The 25,209-nt window shown below is 38.4% G+C and overlaps 1 pseudogene; it reads right to left on the bottom strand.

Moving 5' to 3' along the window:
• The window catches only part of LOC107794705 (UPF0481 protein At3g47200-like), a 52,646-nt pseudogene extending 29,371 nt beyond the window's left edge, over positions 1-23,275 (bottom strand).
• Between the last annotated feature and the right edge of the window lie 1,934 nt (positions 23,276-25,209).

The raw sequence follows: 25,209 nt of genomic DNA, 5'->3' as shown, positions 1-25,209 counted from the left end.
AAATTACAAAATCACTGAAATATCTAGTATGTACATTAGACGACTGTTGCTCGTTGTGATGACCCAATAGGTCATCTAGAGTTTTAAACATTACTTTTGTATTTAGAAACCTCAAATAGTTCCTTTATCCTTTCTCGGTTTGTGTGCACAGTCTGTGTCTTTTTTCGGAAGGCTTTTATGTAAAAAACTGATAAAAATATGAATTTGTGCCGTAAAATTTTATTTGAGTTGACTCCGGTCAATGTTTCGAGCAAACGGATCAGGATCCGTATTTTTACTGTTTCGTGGGTCCGTATCGTAATTTAGAACTTGGGCGTATGTTCAGAATTGAATTCGGAGGTCCCTAACTCGACTTATCGCATTTTGTCAAAAATTTAAAGTTTAAAGGTTTAAAGAATTTAATTTGATCAAAGTTTGACTTTATTGCTACCGGATCCGAATTTTTGTTCCGGAGCTTGGTATAGGTTCTTTACTGTATTTACAACTTTTTTACAAAATTTGGTGTAAAACGGAGTTGATTTGATGTGATTCGGACATCCAGTTGTTTAAATGGAAGTTCTTAAGTTTTTTTTTTTGAAAAATTCATTCCTTTTAGTGTCTGATTCGTAGTTGTAGGTGTTATTTAGGTATTTTGATCGTGTGAGCAAGTTCATATAATGATTTTGGACTTGTTTGCATATTTGATTTGGAACGCCGAGAGCTCGGGTGAGTTTTGAATAGGCTTCGGAGTGGTTTTGGACTTAAGAAAATAGCCGGTGCAAATCTATTTCTGGTGCAGGCCTCAGACCTTGCATTTGCGAGGTCTGGTTTCGCATTTGCGTTGTTATAGTGCCTCTGTCAGGTTCGCAATTGCGAACAATTACTTCACAATTGCGAAGTGGGGCTGGGTCAACATAGTTCACATTTGCGATCAAAATGGTCGTAGTTGCGAGAAGTCCATGTTCACATTTGCGAAAAAACCATCGCAATTGAGATGGAAGAAGAAGTGTGAAGACTTCGCATTTGCGGGGTTTGCAATTGCGAACCCCAGGTCGCAATTGCGACATCTGCGCCTAGACTTAAGAAGGGAAATATAGGATCTTAGCTCATTCTTTTAAATTCTCAACCCTAAAAACCTTAGAGGCGATTTTTCCAAGAGATTTTCTTCCTCGATTCATTGGTAAGTGACTTTAACCTACCTCCTTTCAATTACCCCTTACATTTCATAAGATTTCAACCTTAAATCTTGGATTTTCATGGTAAAAATTGGAGATTTGGATAGAATTAGGGATTTTTGTAAAATTAGATTAGACCTCGAATTGAGGTCGGATTTTGAAATAAATTACATAACCGGGCTCGGAGGTGATTGAGTAATCAGGTTTTGGTCTTAATTTTGAGTTTTGACCAAGCGGACCTGGGTTTGACTTTTGTTAACTTTTTTAATAATGACTTAAATTGAACCTCTTTTATTCATGGATAGTTCTTAAGGCTTATGTTGAATCATTTGGTTAATAAATTCCTAGATTTGGTTGGTTCGAAAGGCAAGGTCGTGGTTGGACTTTGAGTCGATTTCGGAGCAAGGTAAGTATCGTGGTTAACCTTGACTTGAGGGATTAGGACTTGCTTGCCTAATTGCTACATGTTTAAATGTTTAGGTACAACGTATATGCGAGATAAGAAGTAATTATGCATTGTTGTTGGGTTAAAGCATGTGGGTGGAACTTGTAGCTTGTAATTTATTGCCTTCTTTACTTATGATATCCATGCTTAGATTAGTTTATTCCTTATTTGATCATTCTTTTCGCATTTATGAATTTGTGACGACCCAGCCGGTCGTCTTAAGAATTAACGTCTCGATCCCCTATTAACTGTTTTTCCCAAGTTTATTTCTGCTAATGTGATTTGCCGGGATGTTTGGTTTTGAGTTTCGGAGAGTTTTGGAACACTTAGTCCCATAATGAGAGCTTAAGTGGTGGAAAGCTGTCCGTAGTCAGAACAGTACGAAGACGGCCTCAGAATGGAAATCTGATGGTTCTGTTAGCTGCGTCAGGTGATTTTGTGGTTAGGAGCGTGTCCGGAATGTGTTTTGGAGGTCCGTAGCTAATTTAGGCTTGAAATGCCGAAGTTTGAATTTTTGAAGTTTTCGATCCGATAGTGAGATTTTGATCTGAGGGTCGAAATGGAATTCCGTAAGTTGCAGTAGTTCCATCATGTCATTTGGGATGTGTGTGTAAAATTTCAGGTCATTTGGACGAGGTTTGATAGACCTTTTGATCGAAAATATGTTTTTAGAGTTTTTGGAAACTTTTAAGGTTGGATTCAATGAAAAATAGATGTTTTGATGTTGTTTATGGCATTCCCAAGGTTGTAATGAGTTTGAATGATGATATGGGATATGTCTGTAGGTTTGGTTGAGGTCCTGGGGGCCTCGGGTATGTTTCGGATGCTCAACATGCCATTTTGTGTTGTTAAAGAGTTGCAGAAAATTTGAGGTTCAGGTGTTGCAGACCTTCCTTCACTGCGATTGCATCCATCCCTCCGTGTTCACAAAGAGTAATTCTGGAGGGGGATGATTTTTTCTACGCGATCGCATTATCTGGTTCGTGATTGCGGAAGTCAAACTTTTCCTTCTTCGCATTCGCAATTGTTTTTCCGCATTCGCATAGCAGAAAATTGGAGCTGGTACTTCATCGCTTTTCCTCTTCGCGATCGCATAAGCCTGTTTCTTTAAATTTTATGACCGCATGCCTTAGGCTACATTCGCATAGGCCATTTTTGGAACCTTTAAATTTTACTCTTCGCGATCGCGGACGATTTCCTGCGATCGCATTGAACAAATTACCTGGGCAGATATAACATTTCAAAGAATGAGGGTTTAGCCATTTTTACCAAAACTTAAGCCTGAGAGCTCGAATTTGAGCGAGATTTCGAGGGATTTTCGGAGATTCCGATTGGGTAACGATTCTAAACTCCTTTTTACTTGTAACCCATTAATCTAAGCGTTAATTCCTCCTTTAATTTTGGATTTTCAATGAAAAATTTATAAAACTTCATAGACCGAATTATTGAGTTTTTAATGGGTTTTTGACATCCGATTTGAGAGATTTTTATATGGTTAGACTTGTGAGAGTATGAGGATTCTGAAAATATTAATTTCACCCGATTCCGAGACGTTGGCCTGAGGGGCATTTTTGTCATTTTACATAATTTCGCATATTAGCTTAGAATTTAATTGTAGAATCAGTTACTTGAAGTGTTATTTACAATATAAAATTGAATTGAATAAATTTGGGCCATTTGGAGTCAGATACTCGTGGCAAAAGTGTGGTTTCGAGTTGATTTTGAGTTGGTTCGAGGTAAGTGGCTTGTCTAACCTTATGCGGGGGACCTTTCCCTTAGGATATGATATATTTGATAATTAAAATGCCTTGTACATGAGGTAACAAGCGCGTACTTCAGATCTGGTTTTTCCTTCAAGTATTTCAATTGAGTTCCTTTTTCCTATTTTATTCTACTTGCGAATTCAGCCTGTTGTAGTTTAGAAAAGCATGTTTAGTTAACTTAATTGCCTATTTACTTAAACTGATTTAATTGCATTACGTGAAGCATGTTAAGCTAGAATCAATTGTTTACTTGGTATGAATTTAGTATTTAATTGAGTATTCTTGTGTTGCTTTTGTGTGTTTTTAATTTGGGACTATGGGACGGCATCCCGGGAGATCCTTTGTACGTATTTATGATCTGGACTGAGGTGCGGGATACCAAGAAATCTCTGGCATATATTGAGGATACCAAGAGATTCTCGGGATACCAAGAGATCCCTGGCATAAATTGACGATACCAAGAGATCCCTGGCATATATTGAGGATACCGAGAGATCCTCGGGATACCAAGAGATCCCTGGCGTATATTAAAGATACCAAGATAACCTCGGGATACCAAGAGATCCCTAGAACAAGTTGAGGATACTGAGAGATCCCCGGTTACGTTCATTGTGGTTTGCTTTCATCCCTGTTTTTCCGTTATTATACTCTTATTATCCTGTGTAGATTCTTACTATAGATTCTCAATTGTGCTGCTTATCTTATCCTATCATCTTTATATTTATTCGATCTCAGTAGGGCCCTGACCTACCTCGTCACTACCCAACCGAGGTTAGGCTTAGCACTTACTGAGTACCGCTTTAGTGTACTCATGCCCCTTCTGCGCATGTGTTTTCATGTGCAGATCCAGGTACCGCTGATCAAGCCTACTATCCTTGAGAGAGGCGATTGTTGTAGATACTTCGAGGTATATTTGCCGCGTTTGCAAACCTAGGAGTCTCCTTCTATTTCTGCATTTTAGTATTAGCCCTTCTGTACTTTTGTTCTTGTTAGACATTCCAGAGATTTAGAGCTATGTACCGTTATTCTCAGCTTGTGGATCCGTAAGTTTCTGGGTTTTGGGATAGTGTGTCAGATTATTGAAGAGTTGTGTGTATGTGCCGAGCAGCATTTAAATATTATTTTCCTTCAGTTATTTATGGCTTTTCGACTGTTTATTCCGCAAGTTTAGTTATTTTCCATATTGTTAGCTTACCTAGTCATAGAGACTAGGTGCCATCACGATAGTTCACGGAGGGCAAACTGGGGTCGTGACAAGTTGGTATTAGAGCTCTAGGTTCATAGGAGTCATAGATCACAAGCCGGTTTATTGGAGTCTCGCTGATCGGTACGGAGACACATGTACTTATCTACGAGAGGCTATGTAACTGTTTGAAAAATTCCACTTCATTTAATTTCCTTGTCGTGCGATATTTCGACATCACAATTCTAAACTTTTGTCTTCTATTCTCTAACAGATGGTGAGGACCTATGCTACCCGAGACGATCAGGCACCTGCACCCCCTACTGCAGCCGTCAGAGGCCAGGGCCAGGGTAGAGGCCGAGGACGCGCACGTGGTGCAGCCAGAGCACCTACGCAAGCTGCCGCCGAGGTACCACCAGCAGTTCCAGCCAGAGTCCAGGCACCTGATATGCCTACTGCTACTACTACTCTAGCCTTTCAAGAGACTTTGGCGCAGTTCATGAGCATGTACACCACCTTGGCTCAGGCAGGGTTGCTTCCCCTTGCTGCAGCCACATCTCAGGCTGGGGGAGGAGCACAGACTCCCGCCGCCCGCACTCCTGAGCAGCAAGTGCATGTTGAGCAGGTCCCTGAGATTATTCCTATACCGCTTGCAGTGCCAGTTCAGCCCGAGGGTATGGTAGCGGCTTCCAAGCAGGAGCAGTTAAGGCTTGAGAGGTTCAAGAGGTATAAGCCTCCTGAGTTTAGTGGTCTAGCATCGGAGGATGCTCTGGGATTTCTAGATAAGAGTTACCGCATTCTCTGTACCATGGGTATATCAGGATCGAGCGGGGTTTCCTTCACTACCTTCCAGCTTCGAGGAGCCGCCTATGAGTGGTGGCGCACCTATGAGTTAGATAGTCCGAATGAGGCTACTTCACTAACTTGGACTTAGTGTTCAGATATGTTCCTAAGAGAGTATGTTCTTCAGAGCCTCAGGGACGCATGGTGTGCAGAATTTGAGCATTTGTGCTAGGGTGCTATGACTGTCTCACAGTATGTTGTCTGTTACACTAGTTTGGCTAGGCATGCACGAGCCTTGGTTTCTACTGTTCGCAAGAGGGTTCACCGGTTTATTGAGGGCCTTATCCCAGCATCAGGTCTAGCATGCCTAGTGAGTTGGATTTGGATATTTCTTATCATCAGGTAGTGAGCATTGCTAGGAGGATTGAGGGTATGTATTCTAGGGAGAGAGAGGAGAGGGAGGCCAAGAGGTCTCGAGAGGCGGGCCATTATTCTGGTGCCCGTACCCCAGCTACAGGTTGTCATGGTAGGGGTTATATGAGTCGCCCTGTTCATTCAGCTCTTCCAGCAGCCAGCAATACTCCAGCTCCTCCTAGGCCTTAGGAACCTTATTATGCACCTCCAGTTTCTAGTGTACCTCCTGCGCGGTGTGCTTTCAGAGGTCAGTCCAGCAAACTTGGCGCTAGCTCATCACAGCCACCACGTCCTCCCAGAGCTTGTTTTGAGTATAGTAACACACGCCACGTGGTGAGGGATTGCCCTAGACTTAGGAGGGGTGCACCTCCATAGACTTCTCAGCCACAACGTGCCCCGCAGAGTTCTCAGGCTATGGTTACAGCTCCAGTTGCTACCCCACTTGCTCATCCAGCTAGAGGTGGAGGTGGGGAGGTAGAGGTTTCCCTAGAGGGGGAGGCCAAGCCAGATACTATGCCATTCCTACCCGTACCGAGGTTGTTGCCTCCGATTCTTTCATCATAGGTATTATATTGGTTTGCCACAGATATGCATCAGTTCTATTCGATTCAGGCTCTAATTACTCTTATGTGTCTTCTTATTTTGCTCCGCATTTGGGTGTATCTCGGGATTCTTTGAGTTCCCATGTTTATGTTTCTACTTCTGTGGGAGATTCTCTTGTTGTAGACCTCGTTTATCGGTCGTTTTTGGTTTCTCTTAGTGGTTTCTCCAATCTATTATTACTCAACATGGTTAATTTTGATATTATCTTGGGCATAGACTAGTTTTCGCCCCATTATGCTATTCTTGATTGTCACACCAAAATCGTGACGTTGGCTATGCCAAGTGTGCCACGTGTTGAGTGGAAGGGTACTTTATATCACACTCCCAGTAGAGTTATTTCTTTTCTTACAGCTCAACGTATGGTTAAGAAGGGGTGTGACGCATATTTAGCTTATATAAGAGATGTCAGTATTGATACCCCTTCAGTTGATTCAGTCCTAGCAGTACGGGATTTTCCCGATGTGTTTCCAGCTGATCTCCCAAACATGCTGCCTGATAGAGATATTGATTTCGGCATTGATCTGTTGGCGGGCACTCAGCCTATTTCTATTCCTCCGTATCGTATGGCTCCTCCTAAGTTGAAGGATCGGTTACAGGAATTGCTTGATAAGGGTTTTATTCGGCCCAGTGTATCACCTTGGGTTGCTCTTGTCTTGTTTATGAAGAAAAAGGATGGTTCTATGCGTATGTATATTGATTATCGTCAGTTGAACAAGGCTACAGTGAAGAACCGTTATCCTTTTCCTCATATTGATGATCTGTTTGACCAGCTTCAGGGTGCACGGGTGTTTTCTAAGATTGACTTGCGCTCAGGTTACCATCAGTTAAAGATTCGGGAGCCAAATATCTCGAAGACTGCTTTCAGGACTCGGTATGGTCATTACGAGTTCCTTGTTATGTCATTTGGGCTGACCAATGCCCCAGCAGCTTTTATGCATTTGATGCACAGTGTGTTCCGGCCATATCTTGACTCGTTTGTCATTGTCTTTATTAATGATATTTTGGTGTATTCCCGGAGTCGAAAAGATCCTGAGCAGCACCTGAGGACTGTGCTTCAGACTCTGAGAGAGAAGACGTTATATGCTAAGTTCTCAAAATGTGAGTTTTGGTTGGATTCAGTGGCATTCTTAGGCCACATGGTATCGAGTGAGGGTATTCAGGTGGATTCGAAGAAGATAGAGGTCGTACAGAGTTGGCCCAGACCATCCTCAGCTACCGAGATCTGCAGTTTCCTTAGTTTGGCTGGCTACTACTGTCGTTTTGTGAAGGGGTTTTCATCGACTGCATCCCTCATGACCAGATTGACCTAGAAGGGTGATCCAATCCAATGGACGGAGGAGTGTGAGGTGAGATTTCAGTAGCTCAATACAACTTTGACCACAGCCCCAATTTTGATACTGCCTACAGGTTCGAGGTCTTATATGGTCTATTGTGATGCCTCGAGGGTTGGCCTCAGAGCGGTGTTGATGCAGGATGGTAGGGTGATTGCCTACACATCCAGACAGTTGAAAATACATGAGAAGAACTACCTTGTTCATAACCTTGAGTTAGCTTCCATAGTTCACGCCCTGAAGATTTGGCGTCATTACTTATACGGGGTTCCCTACGAGATTTATACTGACGATCGGAGCTTGCAAGACTTTTCAAGCAAAAGGATCTAAATTTGCGCCAGAGAAGGTGGTTAGAGTTACTGAAGGACTATGAAATTACTATTTTATATCACCCTAGGCAAGTCCAATGTGGTGGCCGATGCTTTGAGTCGCCGAGCGGAGAGTTTGCGGAGTTTGGCTTATTTACCAGCATCGAAGAGGCCTATGGTGATGGATATTCAGGCCTTAGCTAGCCAGTTTGTGAGATTGGATCTTTCGGAGCCTAGCTGGGTTCTAGCTTGCCTGGTTTCTCGGTCTTCCTTATTTGACCGTATCAGAGAGCGACAGTATGATGACCCTCATTTGCTTGTCCTCAAGGACAAGGTTCAGTATGGTGATGCCAGAGATGTACTATTGGCGATGATGGGGTATTGAGGATGCAGGGTCGAATTTGTGTACCTAATGTTGATGGGCTTAGAGAGTTGATACTAGAGGAGGCCCAAAGTTCGCGGTATTCCATCCATCCGGGTGCCGCGAAGATGTATCAGGATTTGAGACAGCACTATTGGTAAAGGCGGATGAAGAAAGATATAGTTAGATTCGTAGCTCGATGTCTCAACTGTCAGCAGGTGAGGTATGAGCACCAGAGACCTGGTGGGTTGCTTCAACAGATAGAGATTCCGGAGTGGAAGTGGGAGCAAATCACCATGGACTTTGTAGTTGGACTCCCACGGACTTTGAGGAAGTTCGATGCTATTTGGGTGATTGTGGATCGGCTGACCAAGTCTGCTCATTTTATTCCTGTATGCACTACTTATTCTTCGGAGCGGTTGGCGGAGATTTATATCCGAGAGATTGTTCGTCTGTATGGTATTACAGTGTCCATCATTTCAGATAGAGGTACCCAATTCATATCATGGTTCTAGAGAGCCGTTCAGCATGAGTTGGGTACTCGGGTGGAGTTGAGTACAACATTTCACCCTCAGACGGATGGACAGTCCGAGTGCACTATTTATATTCTTGAGGATATGCTCCGTGTGTGTGTGATTGAATTTGGAGGGTCTTGGGATCAGTTCTTGCCATTGGCGGAGTTTGCTTACAACCACAGCTATCAGTCCAACATTCAGATGGCGCCGTTTGAGGCTTTACATGGTAGACGGTGTAGATCCCTGGTGGGTTAGTTTGAGCTGGGTGAGGCTAGATTATTGGGCGCACACGTAGTTTAGGATGCTTTGGAGAAGGTTAAGGTGATTTAGGATAGACTCCGTATAGCCTAGTCCAAATAGAAGAGTTTTGCAGACCGGAAGGTTCGTGATGTTTCCTATATGGTTGGAGAGCCAGTTCTGCTTCGGGTCTCGCCTATGAAGGGTGTTATGAGATTTGGGAAGAAAGGGAAGTTGAGTCCAAGGTTTATTGGCCCTTTTGAGATATTGAGGCGTGTTGGGGAGGTCGCTTATGAGCTGGCCTTACCTCCCAGCCCGGCAGGAGTTCATCCGGTATTTCATGTTTCGATGCTCCAGAGGTATCACGGTGACCCATCGCACGTGTTGAATTTCAGTTCAGTCCAGTTGGATAAGGATCTATCCTATGTTAAGGAGCTAGTGGCAATATTGAAAATGCAGGTTAGAAAGCTGAGGTCAAAGAAAATTGCTTCGGTAAAGGTTCAGTGGCAGGGCCAGCCGGGCGAGGAGGCGACCTGGGAGACCGAGCAAGATATGTGCAGCCGTTACCCTCGTCTTTTCACTACTTCAAGTATGTCTCTATGCTCGTTCGAGGACGAACGAATGTTTAAGTATAGGAGGATGTGACGACCCAGCCGGTCGTCTTAAGAATTAATGCCCCGATCCCCTATTAACCTTTTTCCTTAAGTTTATTTCTGCTAATGTGATTTGCCGGGATGTTCGGTTTTGAGTTTCGGAGAGTTTTGGGACACTTAGTCCCTAAATGAGAGCTTAAGTGTTGGAAAGATGTCTGTAGTCAGAAAAGTGTGAAGATGAACTCGGAATGGAAATCTGATGGTTACGTTAGCTCCGTTAGGTGATTTCGGGGTTAGGAGCGTGTCCGGAATGTATTTTGGAGGTCCGTAGCTAATTTAGGTTTGAATGCCGAAGTTTGAATTTTTAAAGTTTCCGGTCCAATAGTGAGATTTTGATTCGAGTGTCGGAATGGAATTCCGGAAGTTGCAGTAGTTCTGTCATGCCATTTGGAATGTGTGTGTAAAATTTCAGGTCATTCGGACGCTGTTTGATACACTTTTTGATCAAAAATGTGTTTTTAGAGTTTTTGAAAATTTTTAAGGTTGGATTCAATGAAAAATAGGTGTTTTGATGTTGTTTATGGCATTCCCAAGGTTTAAATGAGTTTGAATGATGTTATGGGATATGTCCGTAGGTTTGGTTGAGGTCCCGGGGCCTCGGGTGTGTTTCGGATGCTCAACGGGCCATTTTGTGTTGTTAAAGAGTTGCAGAAAAATTTAGGTTCAGGTGTTGCAGACCTTCCTTCAGTGCGATCGCATCCATCCCTCCGCGTTAGCATAGAGTAATTCCAGAGGGGGATAATTTTGTTCTACTTGATCGCATTATCTGGTTCGCGATCGCATTATCTGGTTCGCGATCGCGGAAGTCAAGTTTTTCCTTCTTCGCGTTTGCAATTGTTTTTCCGCGTTCGCATAGTAGAAAATTGGAGCGGGTACTTCATCTCATTTTCCTCTTCGCGATCGCGTGGCCCTGTTTGCGATCGCATAAGCCTGTTTCTTTCTCTTCTGCGATCGCAAACCTTAGGTTGCATTCACATAGGCCATTTCTAGAACCTTTAAATTTTACTCTTCGCGATCGCAGATGATTTCCTTCGATCGCATTGAACAAATTACCTGGGTAGATATAACATTTCAAAAAAGAGGGTTTAGCCATTTTTACCAAAACTTAAGCTTGAGAGCTCGGATTTGAGCGAGATTTCGAGGGATTTTCAGAGATTTCGATTGGGTAACGATTGTAAACTCCTTTTTGCCTGTAACACATTAATCTAAGCATGAATTTCTCCTTTAATTTCGGATTTTGAATGAAAAATTTATAAAACTTCATAGACCGAATTATTGAGTTTTGAATGGGTTTTTGACATCCAATTTGAGAGATGTTTATATGGTTAGACTCGTGAGAGTACGAGGATTCTGAAAATGTTAATTTCACCAGATTCTGAGATGTTGGCCTGAGGGGCATTTTGGTCATTTTACATAATTTCACGTATTAGCTTAGACTTTAATTGTAGAATCAGTTACTTGAAGTGTTATTTATAATATGCAATTGAATTGAATAGATTTGGGCCATTTGGAATTGGATACTCGTGGCAAAAGTGTGGTTTCGAGTTGATTTTGAGCTGGTTCGAGGTAAGTGGCTTATCTAACCTTGTGTGGGGGACCTTCTCCTTAGGAAATGATATATTTGATAATTGAAATGCCTTGTACACGAGGTGACGAGCGCATACTTGAGCTAATTGTTGCAAATCCGGTTTTTCCTTCAAGTGTTTCAATTGAGTTCATTTTTCCTGTTTTATTGTACTTGCGAATTCATCCTGTTGTAGTTTAGAAAAGCATGCTTAGTTGACTTAATTACCTATTTGCTTAAACTGATTTAATTGCATTACATGAAGCATGTTAGGCTAGAATCAATTGCTTACTTGGTATGAATTTAGTATTTAATTGAGTATTCTTGTGTTGCTTTTGTGTGTTTTTAATTTGGGACTATGGGACGGCATCCTGGGAGATCCCATGTATGTATTTATGATCTGGACTGAGGTGCGGGATTCCAAGAAATCCCTGGTATATATTGAGGATACCAAGAGATCCTCAGGATACCAAGATATCCCTAGCATAAATTGACGATACCAAGAGATCCTCGGGATACCAAGAGATCCCTGGCATATATTGAGGATACTGAGAGATCCTCGGGATACCAAGAGATCTCTGGCGTATATTGAGGATATCAAGAGATCCTCAGGATACCAAGAGATCCCTAGTACAAGTTGAGGATACTGAGAGATCCTCGGGATACTGAGAGATCCCCGGTTACGTTCATTGTTGTTTGCTTTCATCCTTGTTTTTCCGTTATTATACTCTTATTATCCTGTGTAGATTCTTACTGTAGATTCTCAATTGTGTTGCTTATCTTATCCTATCATCTTTATATTTATTCGATCTCAGTAGGGCCCTGACCTACCTCGTCACTACCCAACCGAGGTTAGGCTTGGCACTTACTGAGTACCGTTTTAGTGTACTCATGCCCCTTCTGCGCATGTGTTTTCATGTGCAGATCCAGGTACCGCTGATCAGGCCTACTATCCTTCAGAGAGGCGATTGTTGTAGAGACTTCGAGGTAGATATGTCGCGTTCGCGGACCTGGAAGTCTCCTTCTATTTCTGCATTTTAGTATTAGCCCTTCTGTACTTTTGTTCTTGTTAGACATTCCAGAGATTTAGAGCTATGTAGCGTTGTTCTCAACTTATGGATCCGTGAGTTTCTGGGTTTTGGGATTGTGTGTCAGATTATTGAGGAGTTGTGTGTATGTTTCGAGCGGCATTTAAATATTGTTTTCCTTCAGTTTTTTATGGCTTTTCGACAATTTATTCCGCATTATCAGGCTTACCTAGTCGTAGAGACTAGGTGCCATCACGATAGTTCACGGAGGGCGAACTGGGGTCGTGACAGAATTTAATTGTGATAGTTGAGTATTCTTTGAAATTGAGGATTGGTATCTTGGAACCATTATTGACAAAAGGTTTACTCTTGCTTATTCTTATACTGATTAATACATAGTGAGGAAGAGAGTTAAAGCACGAAGGGTGATGTTGTGTCGTATTTGTCATTTCATGGAGAGATTGAGAGTAAAAGCACGAAAGGTGATGTCGTTCCATTATTATTGTTTTATGGTGAGGTTGAGATTAAAGCACGATGGGTGATGTAGTGTCGTTTTTATTCATTATGTTTATCCATATTCTTTGGTTGAGGATTTATTTGACTGTCTTATGTTGTCATACCTGTTGTAGTTACTGTATCTTGTACCCTCTTTTGCATGTTCCCTCCCAATCGTACGTATTTAATCTTTATTTGATATTATGTTGAACGTATATCTTCATTTGTACAGGTTTAATTATGTGGGTGTCATGTCATAGCCTCGTCACTACCTTGTCGAGGTTAGGCTCGACACTTACGGAGTACATTGGGTCGGTTGTACTCATACTACACTCTACACTTCTTGTGCAGATTCTGGTATTGATCCCAGCAGTACATGAGGTGCATCAGCTCGGATTAGCATATTTGGAGACTCGAGGTAGATCTGCTGGCGTCTGCAGACCTTGAAGTCCCCTTCCTCTTTCCTCATTTACTATTCATTTCATTCCAAACAGTTATATTTATTCCAGACCCTATTTGTAGAACCTCTAGAAGCTCGTGTACTTGTGACTCCAAATCCGGGTTGTATTTAGATATACTGGTTATTATGCTACTTCGTACTTTATTTTTGTTTCATTTTAGTTTAATTGGTTTAATTATTTGAACTATTTTAAAATTGGCTTAAAAATTACTCTAACGTTGGCTTGCCTAGCCAGTGAAATATTAGGCGTCATCACGGCCCCAAAGGTGCAAATTTCGGGTCGTAACACTCGTACGTTATCAGATTCAGTAGAAGAGTCTCCGTCTCATCAGTGACTCTAAAACTAGGAATTTTCATTAACCCATTCTCAAATTTGATATCAAATAAACTTGTGTTATCTCCAGAATTTTCTTTCTCCAACTTGTCATAAATATGTCCGACTTTTACGAAGCTAACTCCAGCTTCGGAAAGCTCCGTTGCATTTGCCATGACATTATGCCTCGTTAGGTGGTCCTTATCTATTGGCTTATCTTTTGACCTGATTATTTGCAAAGGATTACAACATAAGCTCTTACTGCAATATTGTTCCATTTCCAAACTAGGATTCTCATGGGTTAGGCTAGTACATTTTATCTCGGAAGGGTGACATGACATGTGTACTAGTTGAAGTAAATGTTTGATTTCTGCAGCAATATCATTACCTTCACTCTCAAGATATGATGCAGGGGTCATCTTCGATAATACAGGTAAACATGTCTCCACCATTTTTGTGTAGTATTTCATCTTCCTCATCCATAGTCATGTGATGAAGTTTTGTGAGGATAAAGAAAGGAAGTTGATTTTCTAGTAATAATAAATCTCGATGTACTTGAGCTTGTATGGAATTTCCGGGGATAATCGTTTCTTCTTCTTCTTCTGGACACATTCCACACCACTCTCAAATGAATTCAACTAGAAAACAACCATCAAGTAACAATATTTTTGAAAAATTGCCAACAACATCACTTTCAAGGTTCTCTATATTGTCATAACACTTTAATACTTCATCCTCCAATTCCTTAATGCAACTTTCCACATCAATCCCCTCTTTCCTGCGAAGGAACCATCGTAGGTAACACAGTTTGTACTTTTCCATGGAGCGAAGTTCAGGATTGTGTTTATGGTAAAAGAAATATTTTCTCCTTGTTTTTCGATCCTGATGCACTAAGCTCCCGCTATGCGCGAGGTTGGAGGAAGGGCCAGACCACAAGGATCTATCATACGCAATCTTACCCTACATTTCTACAAGAAGTTGTTTCCACGGCTCGAACCCGTGATCTTCTGGTCACATGACAACAACTTTATTAGTTACGCCAAGGCTCATCTTCTTCTAATCAAGACTGAAAATTGTCCAAAATAACAATTGAAATTATTTAAAAGATTTCTCCTCACATTTTGCTATATTACGCTTGCGTCCCTGTATTTTACGATATTTCGATTACCTCTCTCGCTTTGATTTTTCTATATTTTTAACCCATTTATCATTAATATAAATCATTAATGACTAACTTTCCCTTACTAATATTCTCTTTTGTTTAGTTAATTTTATAAACATCTTTTACTACTCTTTTTCTTTTTTACTTATTCTATTAATTATTAATGCTTAAATAAAGAAAAAATGCGTGGGTGAGTTCCAGAAGTCTACACGCATATAAAATTCTAGTTTTTTATTTTCTCAACTTTTCACTTAGATTAAGTTATATCAAAGTCAACAACTAAAAAAAAAGAAAAACAAATAAGTATTTTGGCACACCCTTTAATAAAATAGAAACTCTTAGAAAATAAATAAGTATTTTGATTGAATTACCCTTAATTAAACTTTGCATATTGTTAACGTGAAGCATTGTGATATGTAAATAGGGAAAAATTTAAAAAACTATAGTTAATTTATTCTTGATTATGTAAAAAGGACACTTATTTTGAACCAAAATAAAAAGCCAAAAAGTCACTTATTGTGGACCGAAGGAGTATCTTTTAAAGGATAGCATAAAGTGACGGACACCATATATGACTTCAATTATTTTTGAATTAAAGATGTATAGCGTAGGATGTGAGAGAGATAGAGAGAGAGACCTCATTTACATAAGTTTGATCAAGAAGTGGAATTTGATGATCCATTTGGGTAGTCTCAATATGATGTGCCATTCTTCTTGAAACTGCAATTCCTACAATAGAGAGAGAGATAAGGGTTAAGACGTTATTGTATCAACCCAAAGTAATTACAATTTTCAGCTGTATTAACTTCTACTCTTTTGCCAAAAAATAAAAAAATAAAATACAATACATTTTAAGAAATGGAAACAAATTAAAAGGATTGACATGTCATAATAGATAGTGACGATTTATATAGTTGATTCTAGTTATCTTGGGATTGCAGGGCACATAATTGCAGCTGAACTAACATCATGTATTCTTCTTCGTAATAGAAGTCATATGAAATCGCAACCCCTTTCCTAATTTTGTCTGAGTCGATAAGATAATCCATGAAAATAGAAAAATCACTGAATTATCTAGGATGTACATCAGATGATTGTTGCTCGTATACTATAAGATTTAATTTCTCAGGATGGTCTCCGTACAGTCAAAGACTTCAAAACGAGGAATTGTCATAGCTCCATTCTCAAATTTAATGTCAAATAAACTTGTGTTATCTCCAAGGTCGTGATCTTCCTCCAATCTTCTATAACTTTTTCCAACTTTTAAAAATGTAACTCCAGCTTCGCGAAGCTCTGTTGCATTCGGCGTGTTAGCATTTGTAAAGGATTCCAACATAAGATTTTCCTAAACTGTTCCATTTCAAAACTAGGGGTTTCAAGAGTAAGGCTAGTTTTCTTCTCCAAAGGGTGACATGAAATGTGTATTAGTTGAAGTAAATGTTTCATGTTTTTGGCTTCAGTGTCAGTCTCAAGAAAGGATGCAGGGCTTATTTTCAGGAGGGAAGAATTAAAGGTCTCCTTCACCAATTTTATGAATGGTACTATTGGATCCATATATAGTCATGTCTTGAAGCTTAGTAAGGACAAAGAAAGGAAGTCGGTTTTCTAGTAATAACAAATCTCGACGTACTTGACCATCTATGCAACTGTAGGTAATAATAATGTCTTCTTCTATAGGCCACAAAATTTTAGGCGATTCGGAGCTCGTCTCTCGAATTCTTGATGATGGCGTGGATTTAGCACACAAAAAATTAAAAATTATCCCGGATTCATGTTTTATGGCTCTAAAGTGCCAAAAACGAGAAACATACACTATTGTTCATTATGTCATTTCTGATAGACCCACAAATTCATGATAATGGCATGGACTTGACCTGTATTGTTGTCACTATAAATATCCTCTATATCATCATAACACTTTAGCGCCTCATTTTTCAATTTCTCCAATTCACAAATGCACGTTTTCAGAAACCGCCGTAGGTAACGCAATTTATAATTCTCCATCGGGCATAGTTATGAATTCTTCTTATGGTAAGGACCAATAGAAACCAACATTAGCTTATAAGCATGTGAATTTGATTCACTTAGCCCCACACTTACTCTAAATATGGTACAAGATTTGGTAGATGAATGGTACAAATCTAAATATATTTAATCAAGAATTTGATTTGTCTCGATTAATTGATCCGCATTCCTCCCTTCTTCTAACTATAATTAGTGAAAAAGAGTCATAATTTTTTGCAATAGGAGTTTCAAGCTAAATTACAAAAGTTTGAGACAGATAGCTTGTTTGGCCAAGCTTCTTTAATCCTAAAAGCATTTTTTTTTACAGTTGAAGTGTTTGGCCAAGTTTTTAGAAGAAAAAAAGTACTTTTGAGGAGAAGCAAAAGTAGTGTTGGAGTAGCAGAAAAGAATAGCTTCTCTCCAAAAGCACTTTTTGAAAAAGATTTTAAAGAAAAATACACTTAGAAGTAACTTTTAAAAGCTTGCGCAAACACTAATTGCTACTCAGAAGTGTTTTTTAATTAATTAGCCAAACACCAACTACTTCTTACCAAAAATACTTTTGAAAAAAACACTTCTCAAAAGTTAATTTTTGCAGCTTGACCAAAAAGGCTACGAAACTGCTTGAAAAGGAAGCATAAGCAAAACTTCATGATAACAATAGGACAAAGGATGGTGTACATAGGCCGTTTGGTTAAGTTTTTCATTTATCAAACAAAACGTATTATATCTGTTTGCTATATCTATAAACCGAATCAAAAAACAAAAAATCAAATTCCTAAACACTTCCTACCTTTGTTTCTTTTTGATACATACAAAAACAAAAAGGGCATTCCAGTGCATAAGGTATTTCGCGCTCATACAGGTACGGGAAATGACCGCACCCTAAGGAGTGTGATGTAGACAGTCAACCCTAATATTAATCGTAGTGGATGCTTCTACAGCTCGAACCCGTGACATGTCATATAAAGATAACTTTACAATTGCTTGAAGGTTCCCCTTTCACAAATATAAAGTAAAACGAAAAGGTATTGTTTGTACGTGTTGAGGGAGAAAGAGGGAGATAGAGTGAGAGAGAGACTGAGGGAGGGAGGGAGACCCCATATTCTGTAGTTTGATGAAGCAGTGGAGTTTGGTGATTTATTGGGTTAACGTCAATAGAGTGTGCCATCCTGATCCACCCTTTAGGGTGAGTGGTATATGGCACTCGCTAGGTTGATAAAATTCTTATATATTTATATATAAATTTTATTAGACTAAGTTAAATATTTGATTCTACAATCCACAACAGTCGCAAACTAGACAAAGGTGTCATGATAGGTAGATCTTTTTGAAAGCTTTTCTCTTCTCATATGTAAAATTCAAATTCGAATTATCTTGAAACATATCTGACTTTCCATGTTCGTTGTGCTTTTTATTTCTTTTGTTCTAGTCATTTTCCTTTTTGGCTAAATCCCAATTTTTTATTTGTTATTTATTATTTTTATATTTTTTTCCTCTATTTTATTATTTTGTCTGTGATCTTTAGCAAGAACACTCAAAAAAGAACCTCCAAAATTTAAAAATTCCATAAAATAAGCATTTCTTATAATCTCGAATCTTTTAGTTTTTTTCCTTTCAAAATTAGAAAACTTGGCTCTTGATAGGAATTTTGGATTTTTATATTTGTAAATAAAAAATGCTTCTTAAATTACCCCGACAAACTAAAAAAATGAATTGAATAAATGTTCCGAACAAACTCTATATTAATCATTACAATGTGTACATTAAAGAAAATTGTGGCACCAACCACCTTCAAGTCCTAGATCCGCCTCTGGTGCCATCCCTCTTACTTAACTTTCTTGACCTGTAATTCCTACGTTAAAATTGCACGTCTACCCACATTTTAAATTTTTTAAGTAGTACCCAAAGTTTAAAAACCTTCGGGTTTTTTCTCCTCTTTCTTCTTCTTCATCTTCTTATTTTTCTATAGTGATTTTATATGGTATTTTATGAACATATTTTAAGGTAATTTATGATGTTTTACAGTGGTGGACTGTTGCAGCACTTTATTTTTCTCATTTAGAGTAGGGTGTTAAATCGTGTATTGGATCGTTAAAATTCGAAGAACAAATTTTTATTTTTGGGCAATTTTGTAAGGCACCGTAAAATTTTACCTAAAATCCGGAGATTTTGTGGTGCCTAGACAGACTTAGGTGTTGATAATTGTAGAGGCAAGCTCGTCGCGGTACTGACTTTTTGGGTTGAACAGTGTGCTGGGGAGTTGAAGAAATTTTTTTTACAGTGCATGGCGTTTCTATGGCCCATTCTGCAATTGCAAAACTGATCTGCGGACCGCAGAGCTGCTGTAGACTGAAGCAGAAACGTGAGCTAATTTAGGGACCATTATGCATCCGCATATTCATTTTGTAGGCCACACAATCCATTGCAGATCCAACATAAAAATTTCCGGAGGGGAGTTCTGCGACGCATTATGCGACCGCAGAATTGGTCTGCGGACCGCAGACCTGTCGTAGAGTGAAGCAAAAATGCCCAGTTCTGGAGGGTCATTATGCGATCCATTTTGCGGACCGTAGAGATCTGCATCAAGGCTTCATTTTTCTAATGTTATGACCCGACCTCATTTCGTTTTATTTAGCCATAGGGATCATTTTTGGTGGATTACCTGACATTTTAGAGAGATGAGAGAGCTATTATAGAGAGATAAAAGGAAGGACGGATTTCACTACTCTACTTTGATCAAACCTTGAAATTCCATCAAAAGGAGCTTGCTAGGGTTTCTAAAAGGTAAGAATTTCTTTCCTAAATTCTCCAAATTCTCCAATTTCTATTGATAGTACTAATATATTGTCTCTTTGTTGCTCTCTTGAGCTGAGGGTCTCCTGGAAATAGCCTTTCTGCCCTTCGGGTTAGGGGTAAGGTCTGCGTACATACTACCCTCCCAGACCCCACTGGTGGGATTATACTGGGATGTTGTTGTTGTTGTGGGTAATGAGGGTAGATGTATCGCATGAATGAGCTAATAAGGGTTGTGGGAAAGTTGTTGGACAACCTTGGGTGACTTTTTGTTGTTGAGTTGTTGATGAAAGATTGGGTTGTCATTGTAGCAGCTCTTGCCATACGAATTCCTCTAACCGTGCTCGTAAACTCTCTCCTCTTCTATAGATTGGCATCGTTAGGAGTGTCGGGATGCTATTGTTACACCGCAAAAAGCTCTTTCGAGGTATGAAGGCTAAACTTTTCTTGTAGTATCGAAATTCCCAAACCCTTGCAAAACTCCATCATGTGTAGTCGAACTTGAAACACTATTGAGGTGGGATGTTCAAGCTAGTAAAATGATTCTCAAATTGCATAACGTGTCTGAACCCTCGTATGTTAAAGATTTTTCTATTTGACTTAAGAAGAAAATCTTGTATGAAATTAATGTGATCAAATACTTATTTCTCATATGATGAAATCTTATGATCTTACACTTGTTAAGGCCAAAGGTGCTAATGACCGAAACATAAATCTTTTGTACAAACTATTATCATTTTGGGAATCTGAAGTGTGCCATTGTGAATACACCTCCACCCGCACACATTGGGGTGAGGCAGCGGGGCCACTTTTTGTAGAGATTGTGATTGTAATTATACCTCCACCTGTACACATTGAGGTGAGGTGGTGGGGTCGCTTTGTATAGATATTGTGAATGTGATTACACCTTTACCCGCACACATTGGAGGGAGGCGGAGGGGCCTCTTTGTGTAGAGTTGTGGCATTATGGTACAGGACATGTTGAGGATTCTCAACTTGAAATTTATAAATATTTTTGAAAGCTTTGAATTATTTTGCTATGGTTTTTACGGTTGTTTAAGCTTTTTTATTGCTTCCATGATTCGACATATCATGTTGTGCCTCCAATCCTTGAAGGGGGTGTTTGGTTTTCATACTAGTACTATTCGACATGTACTAACACCTCTTTTGTCGGGGACGCTGCATCTTTAATAGATGCAGGTGGTTCCACAACAGGTGGCTTTGATCAGTGATAGCGGTGTACCCTTTTTTCGGCTGATTTGGTGAGCCCCACTTCATTTCGCGATCGTACATCTTTTGCTCCTTGTACATTTAGTTTTGAGGTATAGCCGAGGCCTTGTTGTCGACACTATCATTATACTCCTTTGTATATATTAAAGGCTTCGTAGACATAGCGTGGTTGTATATTGGCATTGGGAAGGTCAAACTAGTAATGTTGTGTTTGTACCACATGTACCACTTCAAACTATGTAAGTGTATGTATTTTGAGACTTAAAGCGGTGTAACTAATGTTAATGAATTGATGTTGTTTGCATGATCCTCTTCATTGTTTAACTAATGATATAGATCTTCTCCTTAATCATGGGGGAGTTCGGGTAGGAGTTATTGTACAGGCTTTCTCGGTCGGATTATCTCGGTTGAGCGCTGGTCGCGCTCCCCGAGGTCGGGGCGTGATAAATATGCACTTAAGGCCAAAGACTTCAGGCCTATGTGGCCTTAAGTATATGAAAACGTAGGTGGCACTTCAGACCTATTTAGCCTTAAGTGCATCTAAAGTGTAATTTTTTCACTTCAGACTTATTGGCCTTAAGTATATAAAACTATTGGTTGCACTACTGACCTATTTGGCCTTAAGTCTGGAGTGCAAATATTTCACTTTAGACTTTTTCGCCTTAAGTGCATGAAACCATTGGTTGCACTTCACATCTATTTGGTCTTAAGTGCATAAAACCATTGGTTGCAATTTATACTTATTTGGCCTTAAGTGCATATGAAGTGCAATTTTTTCACTTCAGAGCTCTCTAACCTTAAGTGCATGAAAATATGTATGCACTTCAGACGTATTTGGCCTTAAGTGCATCTTAAACGTAAAATTTGCACTTTAGACTTAATTGACCTTAATCTTTGCACTTCAGATTATTTTTTTTAACTTCAGACCCGATAAGTCTGAAGTTAATCGTAAAGTGGGTAGGTTTGCAATTTTTTGTGAAGTAGGTATAGCTTCAATTGTGACCCTAAAATCGGGTATAAATACAAAGGCCCCAATTCTTACACATGACAAATCGGGTTAAAATGATCTGGTACCAAATTCTTTTAATAACTAGTCAAAATGATCGGGTATTATTGTTAAATCCAATTCATTGCAGAATTCGATTTGAAAAGCCCAAAAATAAAAAAATAAAAAACACATCAACTCTCGTCCTACATGACTTGCCATAACATGTTAGAAATTTTAATTTTTGGATTGAAAGAACTACGTGGGCCTTCGGACATAAGAATTGTAAAATTTCAGAAAAAAGTAAAATTATTTTTTAAAATAGTATTTGAAAATTATAGTTGTGTTTGGACATGAATATAATTTGGAGTTGTTTTTAAATTTTTGTGAGTGATTTGAAGTGAAAATTTTGAAAAACAGTTTTTTGAAATTATTAAATTTTCGAAAATTTCGAAATCCAACTTCAAATCAAATGTGAAATTTGTATGGACAAACACTAACTAATTCTGAAAAAGTAACAAAAAATCGAAAAAGTGAAAATTTTCTTTTGGTCAAACGTGTCCTTAATTGTTCTATGAAATAAAAAACATCAGGAAGTCTCAAATCGAGCGATGAATAACGATGAATAAGAGTCTAAAATCCAAAATAAAATTATTAGACGAAATATATCCATCGGTGGCTTGTTTGGCTAAGCTGTCAAACAATTTATTTTGAGAAGTATTTTTAATCAAAATTGCTTGTCAAAGAAGTGATTTGAGAGGAGTAGCTTGTATTTGGATAAATCATTTTAGAAATACTTTCATTAGTAGTATGTGTTTGGCAAATAAATTCAAAAAGTCTCTTTAATCGCCAAATTATGAAAAGGAAAAGGGCAGCCCGAAATTATGAAAAAGGAAGTTACTATATACTAATTAATTTAGTAATGTTGAATTTTTCATATGGGTAATCTTGTTCAAAATAAATAAATAAAAAAAACACTTTATTTTGGAGAAGCTATTTTCGCTTCTGCTTAGAAACTAAAAATAATTTGTTACTACTTAAACATACTTATTTATTTGCCATAAACTTGGCCAAATACTTTCATTCTCTAAAGTAAGTGTTTTTTTAAATTAATAAAAAAATACTTTTGGCCTTTAGAAAACTTGACCAAACAATATATTTATATGTTTAGCATATAATGAGAAAATTGCAAAAAAAAAACCTTTTTTGTTTTGGCTGTGTCTTCTTTCGTTGGATCTTTTGCTTCTCCTGAATGATCAGAGCTGGCCTGCAAATTTATAAGAGGAATCAAATCAAATATTCGTATTATATAATACAGATAATTGAAAATATCTGATATATATGTGACCTTGTTTTGGCCTTTTAACACAAAATATTGTTGGCCAATGAGAAATTCCTCAAGTCTTTTCTTTATGTTGTCCGATGATAGAAGCTGATAGAGAGTGAGCACTTATTAGGTAGGAGTATTTAATAATTGAGAAATTTTCTTTGTCGTCTTTTTTTTTGTTTGTTTTGCTTTTTATTAGGTAGGTGTATTTAATATCCACATAGGAACGACAAAATCTGAATTCGCGAAAAAGTCCCGCATTGAATGTGCACTAATCCGTTCGTAGTATCATGTCACTTATAACATAACTACGTATTACTATGCGGTATTATCACTTTTAACTCGCGTCAGAAATTATTTATATTTGATAGTCGAAAAAATATATAAAATTTATATAATGTTTATATATAACATACAGAATGCATATATATACAAAAAAAAAATATTTTTTTGCTATTAGTTTGAGAACGGCTATAAAATGTCATTTTACCTATTACTTACTACTATTCATAACAACCTGAAAATAAGGCAAGTTATTACAACAAGTTACACCCAACAACAACAACCATTACATACCCAGCGTGATCCCACAAATCGGCTCTAGGAAGAGTAGGGTATACACAGCCTTATCCCTACCTTGTGTGAGGTAGATATGTTACTGATGGAACCTCGGCTCAAGAAAAACGTTTTCATAACAAATTTAGAAAAATACAAAAGTAAAAAACCTAAGATAAAAATACTAAAGACAAGAAAATTAAAATATTAATAGCAGAAATAGTACAAGAAGTTACACTCATAGTATACAAAAAAAGTTGCCATGCCTGTGGGGAAAAATTCATTCTGTTATCATCCGAGTAAAGGTTTATCACACAAAAATTATTATTATTTTTTTGTATATATATACATTCAGAATGTATATATATATCCTCAACGTTATTTTTAGGCTCAAGTTTGTCCATGAGATTTAACAGACAAGTCAAAGTCAAATTTACACTTTAAATTTTCACGTAGCACGTTATAAGTGTGTCATGTGTATTAAACAGTTAACAAAATTAAAACCTTGTCCTTCTAACGCCTTTTTTTTTTTTTTACTTTATTTATGTTTGTTGAAGATTTTAATGGCGTTATTTACTCATTTTTTTTCACTTGTGGTCCCTTGTCGATTTGTCTTGTCAGAAATTTAGGGTTATTAAACTATTGGATTGGGGTATCTACAATCTTGTCCTTCTAATTTTATGTTTTTGATGTGGTCCATATTTACTTTCTTTTTTAGCTTGCATGTGCTGGCTCTGAAGAAGTCAAGAAAACGTGGACCTGATTTTTAATTACGAGGGTATTTGGGTCCGAGAACCTCAATTGGTTTATATAAAAAAATTAATACACATGTAGAAAAGGTGTAATGCCGACCTAATGTCATATATTAATATTTGTCAAGAATATAAGGAAAGAGCTAAGGTTTAGTGAGGTGAAGCCGTTGTTAGTTACCGGGCAAACTGAAAGCTAAAAGGGCCATGTACAAGACAATTAGAAGTTAAATTATTTTGCTGGTTACGTACCATGATGTTATGTAATATCAATAGACATGTAAAGTGATTATCTTTTGTTGTCTTTGTGATGAATTAGTTATGCCAATGCTTTTACTGGTTCTAAACAAAAATATATTTATAGTTTTAGATAGTTGAGAATAGCTGCACAACTATTTTGTAGTTTTGCATTGCACGAAAATGTCTATTTCATACCAAAATAGCTTGGTAAAAAACAAATGGATATAGTCCTCTTGTATTTTAAGATACCTCCATTAACATACTAACTACTTAGCTTCAAATCCGCAGTATTACATAAAAATTATTACTTTAAATCTGCAGTTTTACATAGCTTTAAATCTGGACATTACATAGCTATTAATCACCATTACATCACGTTAGCAGCTACACCAACAAATATACACCACGACAATAGCAGGAAATCTTCATTCTCTACACTTTCTTCTCCAATATATACAATTTCACCACATTTTAGACATCGTTTTCTACAAATTATTCTTTCATGACGAACAACATCCAATGAAACTCTCAAATTATTGATCCCCAATGCC

Source organism: Nicotiana tabacum, chromosome 16, assembly GCF_000715075.1.
Source record: "Nicotiana tabacum cultivar K326 chromosome 16, ASM71507v2, whole genome shotgun sequence".
Lineage (NCBI taxonomy): Eukaryota > Viridiplantae > Streptophyta > Magnoliopsida > Solanales > Solanaceae > Nicotiana > Nicotiana tabacum.
The sequence above is the reverse complement of the archived record's forward strand: the minus strand, read 5'-3'. Positions and strand labels throughout refer to the sequence as shown.